Source organism: Bacillus rossius, chromosome 3 (genome assembly GCF_032445375.1).
Source record: "Bacillus rossius redtenbacheri isolate Brsri chromosome 3, Brsri_v3, whole genome shotgun sequence".
Lineage (NCBI taxonomy): Eukaryota > Metazoa > Arthropoda > Insecta > Phasmatodea > Bacillidae > Bacillus > Bacillus rossius.
The window spans coordinates 124,797,461-124,815,498 of record NC_086332.1 but is presented as its reverse complement, the minus strand read 5'-3'; the positions used below and the strand labels follow the sequence as shown (position 1 = coordinate 124,815,498).

At 41.2% G+C, this 18,038-nt stretch overlaps 1 protein-coding gene across 1 annotated transcript in view; it reads left to right on the top strand.

Annotated features, from left to right (window-relative positions):
• The window catches only part of LOC134531227 (histidine decarboxylase-like), an 849,422-nt gene that overhangs the window by 460,229 nt on the left and 371,155 nt on the right, over positions 1–18,038 (top strand). The gene's annotated exons all lie outside the window — the stretch shown is intronic.

Genomic DNA, 18,038 nt, shown 5'->3' with positions numbered 1-18,038 from the left:
TTTTTTATGTGCAAATCTAGTTTTTTATGCGCTAATCCAGTGGCTAATCCGCTAATCCAGTGGCTTATCCGCGAATCCGCAAATCCGCAAATCCGCAAATCTGCAAATCCGCAAATCCGCCATTTTGTATTTCTAGAAATTTCCACCAACTTAGAATCGTGACGTCATGATTCTGTGTCGTCTGCTGGAGGCCGCCATCTTGATTTTTCCTGGTTGCCATCTTGTTTCGTCTGCTGGAGGCTGCCATCTTGATTTTTCCTGGTCGCCATCTTGTTTCGTCTGCTGGAGGCCGCCATCTTGATTTTTCCTGGTCGCCATCTTGTTTCAGCTGCTGGAGGCCGCCATCTTGTGTGACGTCATATAGTTCTGTTGGTCGCCACCAGGTAGCAGCAGGTATTATTTTATTTTAACTAAAATATTTTCAGTGCCGAGGCTGGGATTCGATCCATGGGACCTGAAAACGTCCAGGATGTCGTGGTTACGAGGCGGACGCCTTGACCACTAGACCACGAGACCAATTGGAATATGGTGGAATAAATAATCTATATATGCTATGTACTGACGGCAAGTTTATGATAAATGGGGGGAGGGTGTTTTTGCCTTCCTTAATGCATACCTAAGGCGCCACATTTGAAATTAAAAATTATTATACAGCCGCCATCTTTAATTCCAGCACAGACTACCAGATGGCGCTAAATTCAAAAAATTAGTTGCCAGAGGCGCCGCCATCTTGGTTCTCAAGTTGGCTGGTAGATCTCGCTAGTATCGCGCGGCAAATTCAAAAATTAGTTGCCAGAGGTGCCGCCATCTTGATTCTCAAGTTGGCTACCAGAGTGTGCCACCGTCGCCATCTTTATTTCATATTTCAGCTGCCAGGGCGCAGCACCATTCGATAGGTCGAATGCTAATCGATATATTTACTTTTATTTCATATTTCAGCTGCCAGGGCGCAGCACCATTCGATAGGTCGAATGCTAATCGATATATTTACTTTTATTTCATATTTCAGCTGCCAGGGCGCAGCACCATTCGATAGGTCGAATGCTAATCGATATATTTACTTTTATTTCATATTTCAGCTGCCAGGGCGCAGCACCATTCGATAGGTCGAATGCTAATATATAAATTTACTTTTATTTCATATTTCAGCTGCCAGGGCGCAGCACCATTCGATAGGTCGAATGCTAATCGATATATTTAGTTACAAGTGTTGCTACCAGAGGGCGCGATATTTAAATTTAAAAAATATTACAACCTTTAAACAATTCTCCGTCATATTGGATTCAACAGCCCCACCATCTTGGAAGCACATGATACACCCAAGGACTCGTTCCAATACATGCACAGAGTGCACCGAAAAGATTGTTCCCTTACATGCACAGAGTGCACCATATTGAATGATCATGATATGTGTTCCTTTATATGCATCAGAAGCAGGCATAAGAAATATTTTCTTATAGGTATACTTTAGTGTTAGCTTTCCTGTAATGCATTTCATAATAGTGTAAGCTCATTATTATTATTTAGTGATAGTGAATTTATAACTATGATGTGTAGTCTCATTCTCTTCATCTCGACGTGGCGGAAGATTCTCTGGAGTGTAAGCTAAAAAAAATAAAAATAAATAAATAAAAACTTGTGTTTGAATTTATAGTGGTATGCTGCTTTCCACATCACCTTAGAGACTATGTCTCAGGAGGTACAGCATTAGATGCGTTAACTCCTTTTTTTTATACATGGCGAGTTTCCCCGAGAGGCCTATTTTCCATGTTTAACAAGGGCGCAAGCATTATGCTTCACCGTCACTCTCTCCGAAGCCGCTGTCCACTCCATCATCTGGCTCCACTTGCTCTTGAGCCTCCATTACAGCTTCAAAACATGCTATAATACCGTTGTAAAGGTATGTTAGAAACTCGTATTCCTCTGGAAATGCAGCGAACAAATTGATCGCGGAGACCTCTAGATGGTGTACTATCGCATCTATATTCATGCCGATGCAAGCATGAAGCGCATATTCAATGCAATCGCGCATTTCCTCAAAAGCAGCCATGTTCATTATGGAATTGTCAGAGACAGAATGAAGACTATAGTTGACCTGGTCTTGACGGAAAGATGACATGCAACCCCGATGTCGCGCTACACATTCCAATGAGGCGCCCAGCGCGGGCTGATGTCACAGCTTGTTGATCCCAAGCTGCAGAGTGCTGGGTCGTGTTCAGGAAGTAGTCCACACATTATAAATACATTGCAGGAATAGAATCTCAACAACAGCCCACACAAACGATTCCATAGAATATGCTTCGATTGAGAACAAGCAATAAGGTAAAATACAATGTGTATATGTAATCTTAAACTCCCATATCCTTTCTCTTTACCCATGTCCTCACGGTATCGGGAAACCCCTTCCAAGACACCTGGAATCTTTCACCACGCTTTCGATTAATTTTATTTACCAAGTATGTATTAGGGTATTTTGTAATTTGAATTTCTGAAGCATAAAAAACACCTTGTATTTTATTTCCATCCATATCACTCAAGTTATACACACGCGGAAAGCTGGACCTCATAGCTGTTACTTTAAACACTTCGTGAGACCAATTTGGTGTAAACCCCTTTTCAAAAACTTTCTTGTTTCGTGACACGCGTACATGATCCCCCACACGAGCCTTAGGTTTTCTAGGGTCAATTGTCTTTACATATTTGTAAACACTTTGTAGCAAAGAGTCATCCTTCACTTGATTCGGAGCCATGCCAATGGTGCGGTGGAATCTGTTATTGTAGACATGTAGAACTTGTGGTAAAATTTTAAGCCACTTATAATTTCCTTGAGCTGAAAACTCGCGAAAAAGCAGCGATTTTAGAGATCTATTAAACCGCTATACCACACTTGCTTTAATCTCACTGTGAGTGGAATAATGATTAATATTTTTTCTTTTCATAAGAGCTCTGAAAGTTGAGTTATAAAATTCTGTTCCTGCATCACTTTGAATACTTTTAAAACTTCCTGCTAATTTCAAAATACTTCTCATGGCAGCAGTAACCATCACACCTGTCTTTTGTTTAACTGGAACTGCATAAGCACGTTTGCTGTACACATCTATGGCAGTCAGGATGTACTTGTAACCACTGTTCACTTTACTGTATGGTATCATTTCTACCAAATCATTCTGTAGTAAATCATGGAGTCCATATGTTAAAACCTTTCTGCGAGGAAATATAATACGTTTGCCTCGGTGAAGCTCGTATGCAATCCCACGCTGTGCGTCGCTCATTTTGCAATGTATCCTAATTCTTGTAACTCTTCAAGTATCGAAAGGATTTCGTTATTGTGTCCGGTGTGGCCAGAAGCCTGCGAGGCCATTAACAACCTGAGTCGATCTACTATCTCATTCGGATCATTCCAATAAATGAACTCTCGTTTACGACCTAAATCCAATGTTTTATGTAACAATCCACTTCCTCGTTGCTGCGAACCAATATGTGGAAACAGTTGCTTAATGATATCAAATTTCGCATGTGACGTGCTTTTATAGAGATTTGTTGCAGGATCATTCTTTTTAAAATAAGCATTTGTAAGCTCTAGTACATTACCATATTGTTTAAGGGCCGATTCCGAGTACGTATGCGGCTCTCTGCGAAATAAAAGTTCAAATAAACCAGGAGCAGGTTGTATTAGTTCATCTTTAACGCGAATCATATTGTCATCGTGAAAAAATACTTCCGTGTCCCCTAAAAACCAGCGGTTATGTCGTTTAGATACACCATAGGTTCCATCACCAGAGCGAAGGTTGTAGCTCTGCAAATAAGACTGCACTCCACCTAAAGAATCATCATATGGAACACCGTGATGTTTTAAAGGAATAGCGTTCGAGTCATCACTGTCGCTTGATTCTAAATATTGTTTCACAGTAGCTTCTTCCGCAGAATCCTGCTTCACAGTATCGATAGACTGTGCGAGCGATGTAGTAGGTCCAAGTTTATCCAAACGCGAATTAACAGACTTGAATATTTCTTCATTAATTGCATCCCTCTCCAAACGAGCTCGTTTGGCAAGTAGATACTTTGCACGAACATTTTCTATGACGCGCTCCAACTTACTAGCCTCAAGCGCCATGACTGCAGAGTTAGCGATAGCATATCACCCTTTTATATACAACTAGCATCAATACGTGAGTGATCTAGGCATGTCTAGAGCTTGATGGTTTTGGAGGTGCTGGTTTTGGAGGTGCTGGTTTTGGAGGTGTTGGTTTTGGAGGTGCTGGTTTTGAAGATGCTGTTTTTGCAGGTGCTGGTTTTGGAGGTGAAGGTTTCTTAGACAACACACCGCGAGAATATTCATCAGGAGTAATCGTCAAAACACCAACAGTGCGATTCATTTGTGAAAGCTGTTGTACAATTCCAGCATTAATTTTCAATACCATCTCAACCATGTTAGCATTTAGTGCATCATTTAGTTCCTCTATAAATGTTTGTGCGAATAAATCTAACCTGCTCTCCAATTAGGTGCACATATCACCCAACTTTGTCGACACAGCTGAAAGACTTTCATTTAATTGAGCAATTAAATGCTGTTCTTTAGCCTCCATATTGCGCAAGAACTCCATAATCCCCACTTGCACATCTCTTGTTACAGTAAGTGATCTGTTGATATATGTAACTTGTCGTGTCATACCATCAGTCATCGAATGCAAAGCATGTGTAAAAGCCCCGCTTACTGCGTCAACATACTTCTTATTAGCAGCATCACCATCTTGTTTAGGATCACCAACTCTCTTCAAATGTTTCCAGCTTAAGTCGCAGTCCCCTTCACGAGTAAACGTCATGCATGAGTCGTGCGATCGTTTAAGTCCACCACCACCGAACTTTGACATCATGATTCATGAACCTATCACAATAAACTGATCAAAACCACATCTGTAACGCCCTTTATGTAGAGGAAAATCTTTAGCTATCACAATGAAACCATGCTCATTAGGACTGTTCCAACAGTGACCGCAAAGAGTTTTAAATCTCTCAAAGCTCATATCTGTACCGACATGGACGGAAAACACATGTTTTACATTAAGATCGTCCATTTTAAACAAAATTATTAGATTACAATTATCTCGCACTAATTGCTTTCGGGTTTGGGTATAAGTTTGTACCAAGTAGAAACAGTCGATCTTGTGGTGTCGCCCCATAGAATAATACTTTTGAACAATGCTTTGTTTATCACAAGCAACATCATCGAAGATTAGCACAGAGTTGGGGAGGGCTTGACTGGGGTCTAAAACATCAGCATTTTCTCGAAATTTAAAAAATTTCACTCCCCCGACATTTTCCAGCACATGGGCTAAACGTTGATATTTTGGTTGTTCTAGGGACTTGCTATATAAATACACATTCTCAAAACGTATCCCATTGGGGTGTTCTAGAAGTGAAAGAATAAGACAAGTTTTGCCAGAATTCGAAGGACCTGACACTATACACCGTATGGTATTTGGTAACAGAGATCCATGACGTTCTTCAGTTTTACTAAACACATCATCATCAATTAGTGAAATTGGTAAAGCGAGCTGTTGTTGAACAACCTCCATTCTTAATACTAAACCTAAACACTATAAAACAGTCATCCTTATAGTGAAACCACTCAGTGTCTTGATATGTCTTGTATGAGACGGAAGAGAGGTTCAGGCTTAGTTAATTCTGTTATAAATAAGCTACCATTCGAGGCACATCTTCCGGGCTACAATTTCTGTGGACCTGGCACGAGACTAGCCGAGAGACTAGCAAGAGGTGATCGTGGTGTGAATGCACTAGACGAGGCGTGTCGTCTTCACGATATTGTGTATGCGAATAGTAATAACTTGTCTGAAAGACATAAAGCGGATAAAATATTAGCTGACACGGCCGAGAAGATTAGAAAGTCTCCCGAAACTAAATTTGGACAGAGAGTATCCGCGTGGACCGTTAACAAGATTATGAGAGTGAAACGTAAGCTTGGTGCAGGTTTAAGATTTTCATCATCATCAAAGAAGAGAAACCGTAAATCTGTCAGGAAAGCCCTGGAGAAGAAGGGTGGTCTATTACCATTTATATTTCCAGCACTCGCTGCATTAGGCAGCTTAATTGGTGGAGCTGCGGGTGTAGCTAAAACTGTTTCCGATGTCCGGAGTCAGGCACGTATGCAAGCGATAGCACGTGCAGCAAAAAACGGTTCAGGACTTTATCTACGCCCCTATCCACAGTCGGGTGGTGGGGGAAAGCGAAGAGGAAGAAGAAGAAAGAAAAATCGCGGGAGCAGGAAGCGATAATCAAAAACTTACCAAAGCGAGCTCTTACAAACCTCGAGTTAATGAAGGCGATAAAAGAATTGAAAATACCATACTTTAGACAAATATACATGCGCGATTCGCTACCTAAGAAACCATTGTGTAATGAAAGTGCTATTTTGAATCTAGACTCATCCAAAGGACCGGGAACGCATTGGACTGCTTATGTCAAGACCGGTCCTAACGTTGAATATTACGATAGCTTCGGAGACTTGCCTCCACCAGTGGAACTGATACGATATTTAAACAAGTGCAACATAACCTATAATTATGACAGGCAACAAAAGTTGCATTCATGGAATTGCGGTCACTTATGCTTAAGATTTTTAGTATCAATATATAAGAAGCATTAGTGTTATCATAAGCCACATATGCGACAGAGTGTTTATAGAGAGACCACACACAACGCGAGACGCAGTGTAAACTAGACAAAATGTCAATAACATTAATTTTAACTGGGAAGAGCTCGATTATGAGAACCTACTACTTCCCTCCCTTGCAATTGGATGGAGAGTGGACAATGGCATTGATCGATCTGACAACATATAACTCGATACCGAACATTGATGAAAATAATCAAGTTTTTCGATACATCGCAAACAATGAACATCATGAAATGAAATTACCAACAGGTGCATATGAAATAAGTGACATGGAAGCTTACATAAAACAGAACCTACCTGCAGATTCAACATTTCTATTATGAGGCAACCCCAACACCTTACAGTGCATAATGTTCAGCAACAATATACATGTGGATTTTAGTGGAAAAAATACATTAGGTGAAATGCTTGGATTTTCTTCTCAAGTATACAAAGCAGGTGAGCTGCATGAATCGACAAATCCTGTAAATATATTCCCCGTGAATGTTATACGAATTACAAGCAATGCTGTGGGACACACATACTTGAATGGTAAATTAAACAATACTATTCATGAATTTTCCCCCATAGTACCTCCGGGATATAAGATAAATGAACGACCTACCACGCTCATTTATGTCCCAGTTACCGTTCAATCGATATCGGAGCTCGACATTCAAATAGTCGATCAGGAAGGACGCTTAGTTAACCTAAGAAAGGAAGAAATAACTCTAAGACTGCATTTGAAAAAACAATGGGAGTGAAATATTTTTCTAAGCATAAATGGAGCGGTTCAGGTGTGTCCTTATCCAGTAGACGACGAGACATCAAGCGGCTAACATCTGTTAACGTGAGATTCCTTAAAAAACTTGGATTTAGAGTTTATCCTCATGGAGAACACCGTTCTTGAAGTCGAGCAAGCACCACAATTTGAGGATTCTATTTCAAAAACTGAACTGCATATTTACAAACCATACTTAAATGGACCCTATGCCCCCAACTCTGAAATCCGTATAGTGATTCAAAATCATGATGCATACACAAACATCTCAAAATCCTTTTTGCGTATACGTGGAAAACTCGTAAAGGCAGACGGACGGAAACTGGACCATGCAAAGATTATAAACAATGGTGTATTACATATGATCAATCGGATAGGAGTTGAACTGAACGGAGTTCTTATAGACCAGACCAGATCACTAGGAGTGGTATCTACAGTGAAGAATTATCTTTCACGAACTCGTGATGAATACGCCATCAGCAAAATGGAGGGATGGTGTCTCGAGGAAAACTATAGCTTGCCTCTAACAGCCGATGGTGTTTTCGAAATCTGTGTTCCGCTAAGCCATCTCCTCGGCTTTGCTGAGGATTATCACCGTATACTTCTAAACTCCAAACAAGAGTTAATTATAGTTTTAGAAAATACGTACATTAACTCGATCGTAGATGCGAGTGCGCAGCCTCAAGCAGTTAATTTAACCATAAACTCTATCGATTGGGCCGTACCACACATCCAAGTGTCTCCAGCGGAACGCACGCGACTGCTTAAGCTTGTGGAGAAAAGCAGAAATATAGATATAGCATTTAGATCTTGGTCTGTTGAAACATATCCCAGCATGCCACAAGCACAAAATGTCAGCTGGTCAGTAAAGACAAGCTTCTCGATGGAAAAACCACGATACATAATAGTCGGCTTTCAATCGGCTAAACATAATGTAATGGCTGCCGATAAATCGAGGTTTGACCACTGCAACATAAAGAATATAAAACTATTCTTGAATTCAGAAAGTTATCCATACACGGATTTGGACATAAACTTCGACAATGGATTTTACTTAATCACATATGATATGTATTCAAATTTTCAAGAGTCTTACTATGGAAAGCAGAATGCACCTTTGCTTGACCCTCATCAGTTTAAGGAACTGGCTACGTTATTCATGTTTGATGTAAGCCGTCAAGCTGAGAAAATACCTTCGAATATCATAGATTGCAAGTTGGAGATCACAAGCTCAGACAACCTACCGATCTTAACACAAGCATTTGCAATAATATTGCACGACAGACTTGTCTCCTATAATCCACGAGACAAAGCTGTTAAAATACTGAGTTAAGCATAGTACAGGCTCAGTCGTGTCTCAGCCACCATGAAGTATGTTAATCTGCAAGGATTTTTCTCTCAGTATGGCTTTATTACCAAGGAACTTAGCATTGCTGACTCTGAGGGGAACATAATTACGCGAACATTCAAACTGCCGTTTGAGTGGAGAGACATTAGTCGTAAATACCGGAGAAGTAATGCGTGGCTCACTAAAAATTTTCATAGTTTAAAATGGGAACACGGATTGTTTCCCTACAACAGTCTTTCCACCATCTTGACAACTCACTTGAGTGGAACTGTAATAGTTGCTGGAAGCGAACAGAAAAGATGGTTGGGTAAACACTGTCTCAAACACATGCACATAGTGGATGCACAAGAGGAATATGGCTGCCCGGCTTTCAAAAAAATTAGACATAATGTATGCTCAAAATCGTGACAGCATAAGACCTGTATCGTCTCGCCGTAACGTCGCATTGCTTAGGGCTTGGATGCTAGAACACAGCGATCCTGGAATGTTGGATGACGCGCTCGAAATGGAATCAACAACAAGCGAAGCAACGGTAAACATGTCTGGACTGGAGGCGCTATAAATTGAGGTCATCGTCCCGGGGTACGACAGTCAGCGTACAGTTCGCGGTCGTGCGGGCGTAGACTCACTATATATTCAAGAAAAATGACGTTCGATCCATCGGCACGCTACGCAGACGTGTCACCCGGCTTTCGTCGTGTGGCATACCTTACCGGAGATGGAGAGTTCCACCTCATAGTCTGCAACTTCAACCATCACTGGAGCACAGATTGCGATCTGGAGGCTCCGGACTTTATTGAGACGCCCTGCAATCAGGTAGATTGTGTTGTGCACTACTTGAGACCCGACAGTAAATTTCCTACTACCTTAGAAGAACTTAAGGCAGCAGCCGCTACTGAAACTATAACCTCAGAACCAGATTATTCTGCAGTAAGGTGTGATTTGAGACGCAGCACGAACCCAGAGACAGTTGTGCATTGGGAGTAGCAGTGTGATGGTTATGTTCACAACACAACTTATGAAAACAGTGTTTGCTACGAGACATGTAGTTTCCTTCAGTGTAAACTTTATCGATTCACCCCATTCGCTTAAGTTTGAGAGCTAAGACAATACCTATGTCAGTCATGTTATCACCGCGATTCCATGATATAACTCAAAGCCAAGAAGATGCCGTAATAGATGAATTGTGGGCACCGAGCATCTTAACATGGGATGAAGCGACAAGATATTTTAATTATCCTCCTGATCCACGATCTAAAGAAATGAAGCCTTCGACTTTGTTTGACAATACCGAAAATAGATATCTTTACAAACGTGCAAGTCTGAACTGTGTTGAATTTCATGTAGAGTTCTATGAATTTGATATTGGATTGAGTAGTCTTCGATACGTTTATTTCGAACTTTGTCGCGAAAATACTCATTTCCGACTGAGGTGGCACGCTGATAGACCATACAAGTCCGTGACTCTCTTGACTGTTTTCGACTGTCAGCATAAAGACTGTGTAATAAATCTTAGTCATCCAATGGCAAAGTTTCCCTGTACTATTGATGAGCTCAAGACATCCCGTGACAGAGACTATGAAAGTACTTTCTCCGAATGGTGTACCGGAATTAAACACTATCGCCATAATCCCGCTACATGCATGTGGAACCCACCTCACGACACGCCTTGCAGTAATCATTTGTGTTCCTTGTCGAGAGGTCGTTTATTACGAGAAAACAAATTCTCGGTGTCGACGCATCTAAGCAAGCAACTATGGGGATATAGAAAATAGACTGTTCTACGAGATGCTCTACTCTATGGAATTTCGTAATCAATTTATTCATTCGGATGGGCAATATATTTTTAAATAGGATCGCCGCTTCCTGGGTCGACAGTCGAGCTGAAACTGTGTCGGTGTGAGGATGTGTGCCAAGCAAGATGTCTAACTTTCATTCAAGCAAGAAATACGTGAGTGTAAATCCTGGTCTAGGCAGTGTTGATTACAGCGAGTGGAGTCAAGACAATTTAAAACACATATCGGAAAGCTGTGACGGCATGTTTTACTCGAAACAAATACTCGACCCAGGACCTCAAGACATACCATTTGAATTAATTAACTGCTCGGGTTATGGACAATGTATTGTTAACATGCTTCGACACGATACAGTGCTGCCTGCCACGAGTGAAGACGTCTACGCACACGCATTCAACCAGACAGCTACCCAATCGGTTCAGGTTATCCCTGAATGCATTCAAATTAGCCCTGATTCGCCAACATCCATCATACCTGTAGCTGAGCCAATCACCGAGGCGACACCGAAGTCCACCAGACAACAGCGAAAGCCTGCTGCCTCTCGCAAGAGTCGAACCAGAGATCTCAGTCATTTAGGACCGGTGAGTCAAGATGTCGGAGTTCAAACAGAGTCTAGTGCTTCCATACAAAGAACTGACGAGATGGCCCGGGTAGCAGTGCGCTCATTACTTCTAGAATTATTAAGCAAAGTATAATTGAATTTTTGTCACTTTGTGTATGTAAATGTTTCAGCTGAATACGTAAATATAATATTCTTTGTGTGTAAGGAAATGTTCAAGTTAGCATTCAAATCTTTTTTTTATCGTCACTTTAATATTCTTTGTATGTAAATGTTCAGGTTTGTATGCAAACATTATGTGTGATTTTCTTGTAATATTTCAGTTTTGCATAAAGTTTTAAAATAAATTGTTGAAAGCATAATGCATATCTTATTACCGAAACTGTTTGTAACTTAAGTAAAGAACGTGTAGGTTACTGTATTTTTTATTAATGCTCTTTTCAATTATATAATTTTCTGGTTTAGTATAATTAAAAAAAAAATGTATTCAAATTATCCATCAGTCTCTGCGCCCGCACGTTCGCGAAATGTATGTTGACTACAATAAAACTAATGTGTAACCTCTGATTTATTGTTATGATTTAAGTATTCCTCTGATATAAAATAAAAGCTAGCATTGAAACGTCCTGCCTTCCTGGGCCGACCAGCGGGTTGACGTGCGCGAGCCTGTGGATGAAGCTCTCTATTTTCAGAGAAAGGAATTTGTTTTTCCAGACAACTGTCGTCGCACCTAAGAGGTGTCTATATGCTGTCACAGACTTGGTTGACAGTTTCTGCAATCGTTGTAATGCATTACAACGATTGCAGAAATATGTTTTCAGTAAGCTATAATAAAAAAAACATTAATTAAATTTTAATTCTGAAAAAAAGTGAATGGTAGAAAATCTACTTTCTAAAACAAAAAAAACATATAGTTTAACTAGTTTTCCATGATCACCATATTATTAAATGATTTTACCAAATATAATCTACTCAACTTTCTTAAATTAATAATTTTCAGTTTATAACTGTCATCTAAAGCCGACACACAGAGTAGGCGATTCCGCGAGAATTCAGGTCATCGCCCGACGCAGATTTATATATATATACACCTGCCACAGAGGTCGGAAACGTCATTTGATCGCAGCCAGCCCTCGCCAGCCCTCGATACCTCCTCCGCAGAGAGACGTTCTTCTCCAGATAAGGTATGTGTCCTGTCAGTTCTGACTGACAACACGAGATGGAGTACATTCGTTTCGTTAAAACACGTTCGCGCACTGTGTTTACAGTTCTTATTTAACAATATGTTCACTATTTTAAATAAATAAACACGTTAAAACGGTCGAATTAAGCAATAACTAAATCCATGTATTTATATTACTTAAATTGTGTATTATCACGGAAAAATTACTAAACTCTATTTTTTTTGTTGCGATTATATCACTTTGAATATTATTCCTGTTTTCGCTTATTTATTAATGATTGAGAATCAACTTGTTTTCATAATTATTTTTACAACGGGATGCGTGTATTTAATATTTCTTTAATACATCTTTCATTCTGTTACTGAACGCTATGCGCGATTTATAAAAACAACAACCATTCAGAGCTCGTTCTTTGCTTACAAACAGTTAAATAAATTTTGTCAAACTTTAAACAATATTAAGCGTGATATGAAGTTGATATACATTTGTTTTCAATACAGTATGTTCCATGTAAATAATAATTCTCTACATTCTCAGAATATACCGACATATAATTAATTTCTTGCACATTGTTTACATGTCTTAAACATTTTATATTTCTACATTATTTACAACTTGAAATACTTCACAAATAAATATTACAAGAAGTTTTCTCATGACATACAATTATTTCATATTTACACTTATTTTTTCAATACAAATTTTTACACATATTATGGGAAATAATAAGTGCTGATACAGCTGTTGGTTTCAGTATATTAGAGCAAGCATCTTTTATTTATTTTTAAGGTTCTAACTTGTTGAGCGTATCCTTCTTTATTTTTTTTAAATTCCTTTTATAATAATGTCTTCTCCATACTCTAATAAGCATGCTAGATTTGAGGAAAGCGAGCCTTCGATGTCTGAGCTCGATGAATCATCTATTGATTCATTGATTTCATCTTCATCATCATTTGAGTCAGTGATTTTATCGTCGGCTGATGATTCATCCAACCTAGAGATCGAAGACACGCCACCTCCCTCTTTGCCTAGCCTGAAGCCCGTCGCTTTAGATTCCGCATTCCAGGGTCGACTTGTTGATTCCAGAATCGCGAATGATATTCCCCAGCCCGACCCCAACATTAATAGATTTCTCTCCAGGTGCAGGGAACCCCATTCTGGACGTAGTGGGTGGCGTTCTCCGCCCATTCAAAATTTATCTTACATTGGCCGCGGTATTTATTAAGGAGGATCCTGTGCAGGGGCCCATCAGTGAAAGCTTCCACTTCGCCTCCAAAAGTATCCCTGTTTTGTTAAGTGAGGACCTAGCAGAAATTTTCAGTTTCACATTAGTTTCTGTGCTTATGGAGCATGTAAGTGAGTTTGCTTTGCGCGGGTCTGGATGGATGTTGAGTCATGTAAAACATCTCGACATGCATGTCTCTGCATACCGACCATTCACGGTGGGGGCCGCGCATACAAAGTTGCCTGAATTTTTGTCTAACCGCAAAGCTTGTGTAAACATCGAGACTGACCGTGAGATGTGCTTTCTGTATGCCGTTATGGCAGGTGTGACGCCGGCGGCTGGGATGGTTACTCGTACTGGATCGTATCCTAATCCTCTCGAGGTTTTTGATACGACCGGTATGACGTTCCCCATGACACTGCATCAGGTTAAGATCTTTGAGAGTCTCAATAATATTTCCGTGAACATTTATTCTTGCGTGAGTGATCAGGGAACGATTATTGACAAGGATTTTAACAAACCCACTGATGCAAGTATCCAGCCGATTTGCATTACCTCTATGCGATGTGATCGCCATGTGAATATTTTGGCTATTCGTGCGTCTGGTGCTCCCGCTCATCTCCATTTCGTGACTATTAAGAATTTGTCCCGCTTGCTTTCTTCTCAACTCTCGCGTGATCAACATACAAAGTGGGTTTGCGACCGCTGTCTTCAGTATTTCCATACTGCGGACAAGTTGAACTCCCACACTGATTTGTGCAGCCAACACACGGCCGTTCGGTCAGTATTCCCGACTGAGGAGACCAAATGGCTCGAGTTCACAAATGTATCCAAGAAGGAACGTATGGGCTTTGTCGCTTATTGCGATACAGAGACCTACTTGAAACCGATGTCCACCTGTTTACCGGAGACCGATGCCTCCAGCACCACAACGGTGAACGAGCACGTGACTTATGCATGTAGCATTTTATTAGTTTGTTCGTACGATGCTTCGCTTACCAGATATGCGCACTTTGAAGGGGAGAATTGTGTTGCCGACATGGTCTCTACCTTAATTGATATGACTAAGTGGGTGTGCGCGATTTATGCTAAGACCGTTCCCATGAAAGCCCAGACTCCTGCTGTTGCTGCGCGGTTGGCGAGTCAGACACATTGCCATATATGTAATAAGACACTAGGTCACAAGTCAGTGTTGGACCATGACCACCTGACCGGTGAGATTCGTGGCTATGCGCATTCTAAGTGTAATCTTGCATTTAGACTGCAGAAGAACCAACTGGTGGCTATTTTCCACAATCTTCAGAATTATGACGCCCACTTTTTCATGAGACCATTAGTTTCACGTCATATTGCACAACCTGACGGTTCCTCCATTTTGGAGAACCCCGGGGAGGTCAGGGTTATAGGCACGTCTCTTGAAAGTTACAAGAGCATAACAAAGTACATACCGATTACCAGTAATGATGCGAGAGGAGGTACTCGAACAGTGCGTTTAAGATTCATTGACTCCCTTAACTTCCTAACTTCATCTCTGGATACTCTGGCAGGTAATCTCTCGCCTGCTCAGCTGAGCCTCACTCGTGTCCAGTTTCCAGAAGACGCACAGTTTGATCTAGCTCGTAGGAAAGGGGTGTTCCCATACGATTTCGTCACTAGTATGGCAGAACTGCAGACGACCTCACTACCCCCTAGGGAAGCATTTCATAATGCTCTTAGTGGGACTGACGTGAGTGACGGGGACTATGCTCACGCTAGATCTGCGTGGAATGTTTTCCGCTGTAAGACTTTGAACGATTACGCGTTGCAGTATTTGAAGGTGGATACGTGTTTGTTGGCTGACGTGTTCGAGAATTTCCGTTCAGTTTGTTGCCAGTCCTATGGCTTGGATCCGGCGCACTACATTACGGCCCCATCACTTGCGTGGGACGGTTTGTTGAGCAAGTCTGAGGTGTGTCTGGAATTAGTCACCGATCCAGATATCTATCTTTTCTTGGAGAATGCTGTTCGGGGTGGGATCACCAACGTTAGTCGGCGCTATGCGAAGGCTAACAATGTTTACATGAGCGATTATGACTCCAGCCTGCCGTCTTCCTACATCTGTTATTTCGATGTAAATTCTCTCTATGGTCATACGATGCTTGGTAAGCTTCCGGTGGGCAACTTCCAGTGGGTGCAGGAACTCGAATATGCAAACTGGAACTTTAGCACCATGGACACCGATGGTGACTGCTCATGTTTTATAGAGGTGGATCTATCCTTTCCGCGTGAATGTCATGACCGGCTATCAGACCTGCCGCTTGCACCCGTGAATGGCGTACCGGTGAACGGCAATATGTCAAAGCTCTTATTGACACTTGAACCGCGAAAGAACTATGTTTTACATGCAAAAACACTGCAGCACTACCTTACGTACGGGGCCGTTCTTGACAATGTTTATCGTGTTTTGCGCTTTGAACAAAAATCCTGGATGGCGTCGTACGTACGGTATAATCTGAATTGCCGTGCTCAGGCAGCGAACCCCTTTGAGAAATCCTTCTATAAATTAATGAATAATTCCGTTTTTGGCAAATCTTTGCAGTCGCCGCGTAGGGAGCGTGACATACGTGTGGTTTCGCGGTACGATACCATATATGGTGCGGCAGAGTTGATAGGTCGTCCGTCATTTAAGGCAAGGCGGATCGTCGATGAGAATCTGGTCCTCATTGAGTTAGCCAAAGGTTCGGTAACCTTCAACAAACCCCTTTACACTGGTGTGGCCATCTTAGATTTATCCAAATTGCATCTCTATGATTTCCACTATAACTATATGCAGGTTAAGTTTCCCTTTCCATCTCTGCACCTGCTTTACTCAGATACCGATTCTCTTCTGTACCACATCGAGTGTCGCGATGTGTATTCTTCGATTCTCCCCGATTTGGCTTCTCGATTCGACACTTCGAATTATGCTCCAGATAATGTTCAAAGGTTTCCATCAGTCAACCACGGCATGACTGGTGTCATGAAGGATGAAGCCGCTGGACGCATCATTACTGAGTATGTTGGTCTTCGCCCCAAACTTTATGCATACAAGATGGACGATGGTGATTTTACGCTTAAAGCCAAGGGTTTGAAGGCCAGTGTACTCAGCTCGCTACTTTTTGAGCAATATCTGGATTGCTTGCAAACAAATTCACGGGTTTGGGGGACTCAATATCATTTTCGTTCACGAAATCACATTGTTTGTACTGAACGCGTGACTAAGGTGGCGTTGTCATCAGGTGACGACAAGCGGAGCATTTCCGATGATGGAATTAGCACGCTTCCATGGGGACATTACCGTCTAGATCCCTGAACCTGAGTTCCCCCACATAATAAGAGATTCTAACTTTTTATTTTATTTTATGATTTCCAGTTTATTTTTTTTTTGTAATATCCTCATACCTTGGTACGCTCAATAAGCATTGCTGCTCCGAGTCGAGTTGTAGGAAAACAACAGCGCTCCAAACTCCTCCTCCGCTCGGAGTGGGCAACTGGGTAGATGGCAACCAACTTCGATTCATTGCCTCCCCCTTCACCCGTAAAACATTAAGAATGTTGGACAGAACTCATGCACTACTGTACTGCGCATGTGGAGATAAAACCATCAGTATGTTTAACATTTAGAGATTGCACTCATCTTATTTACACGGTTCAGATAGTGAATCTGATAGTTTTCTTTAAATGCTAGTCTGTTTAATAATTTAAAGTAAATTTCAGTCTATCCTGATTTTAAATGCTAATGTGGTTAAACTTTGTTGCATGTCATCTTTCCGTCAAGACCAGGTCAACTATAGTCTTCATTCTGTCTCTGACAATTCCATAATGAACATGGCTGCTTTTGAGGAAATGCGCGATTGCATTGAATATGCGCTTCATGCTTGCATCAGCATGAATATAGATGCGATAGTACACCATCTAGAGGTCTCCGCGATCAATTTGTTCGCTGCATTTCCAGAGGAATACGAGTTTCTAACATACCTTTACAACGGTATTATAGCATGTTTTGAAGCTGTAATGGAGGCTCAAGAGCAAGTGGAGCCAGATGATGGAGTGGACAGCAGTAGTATACGAATGTATTTTCTGGGACAGGCGCCAGGCGCTGGTGCCGGTGCCGGTGTCCGCCATCTTGGATTGTGACGTCACGCCGGCCATCTTGGATGGTTGTGACCTTGACCTTTGACCTTGACCTTGAATTTGATCCTCAAAAATCGCCAAAATCCGCCAAAATTGGGCAAAATTTGCCCAAAATTCCTCAAAAATCGCCAAAATTTCCATTTCTGTGGAAAAAAGTTCCGCCAAAAAATCTCAAAAAATTCCACAAATTAAAAATTTCTCATTTCGAGGGAAAAATTTCCCGTTTCGAGGGAAAAATTCCCGTTTTTAGTCCTTAAAAATCCCAGCGGCTGAAAATTCCTAAAACTGGCTTAAGCATCCTTAACTCAAGCCTCAGTTAA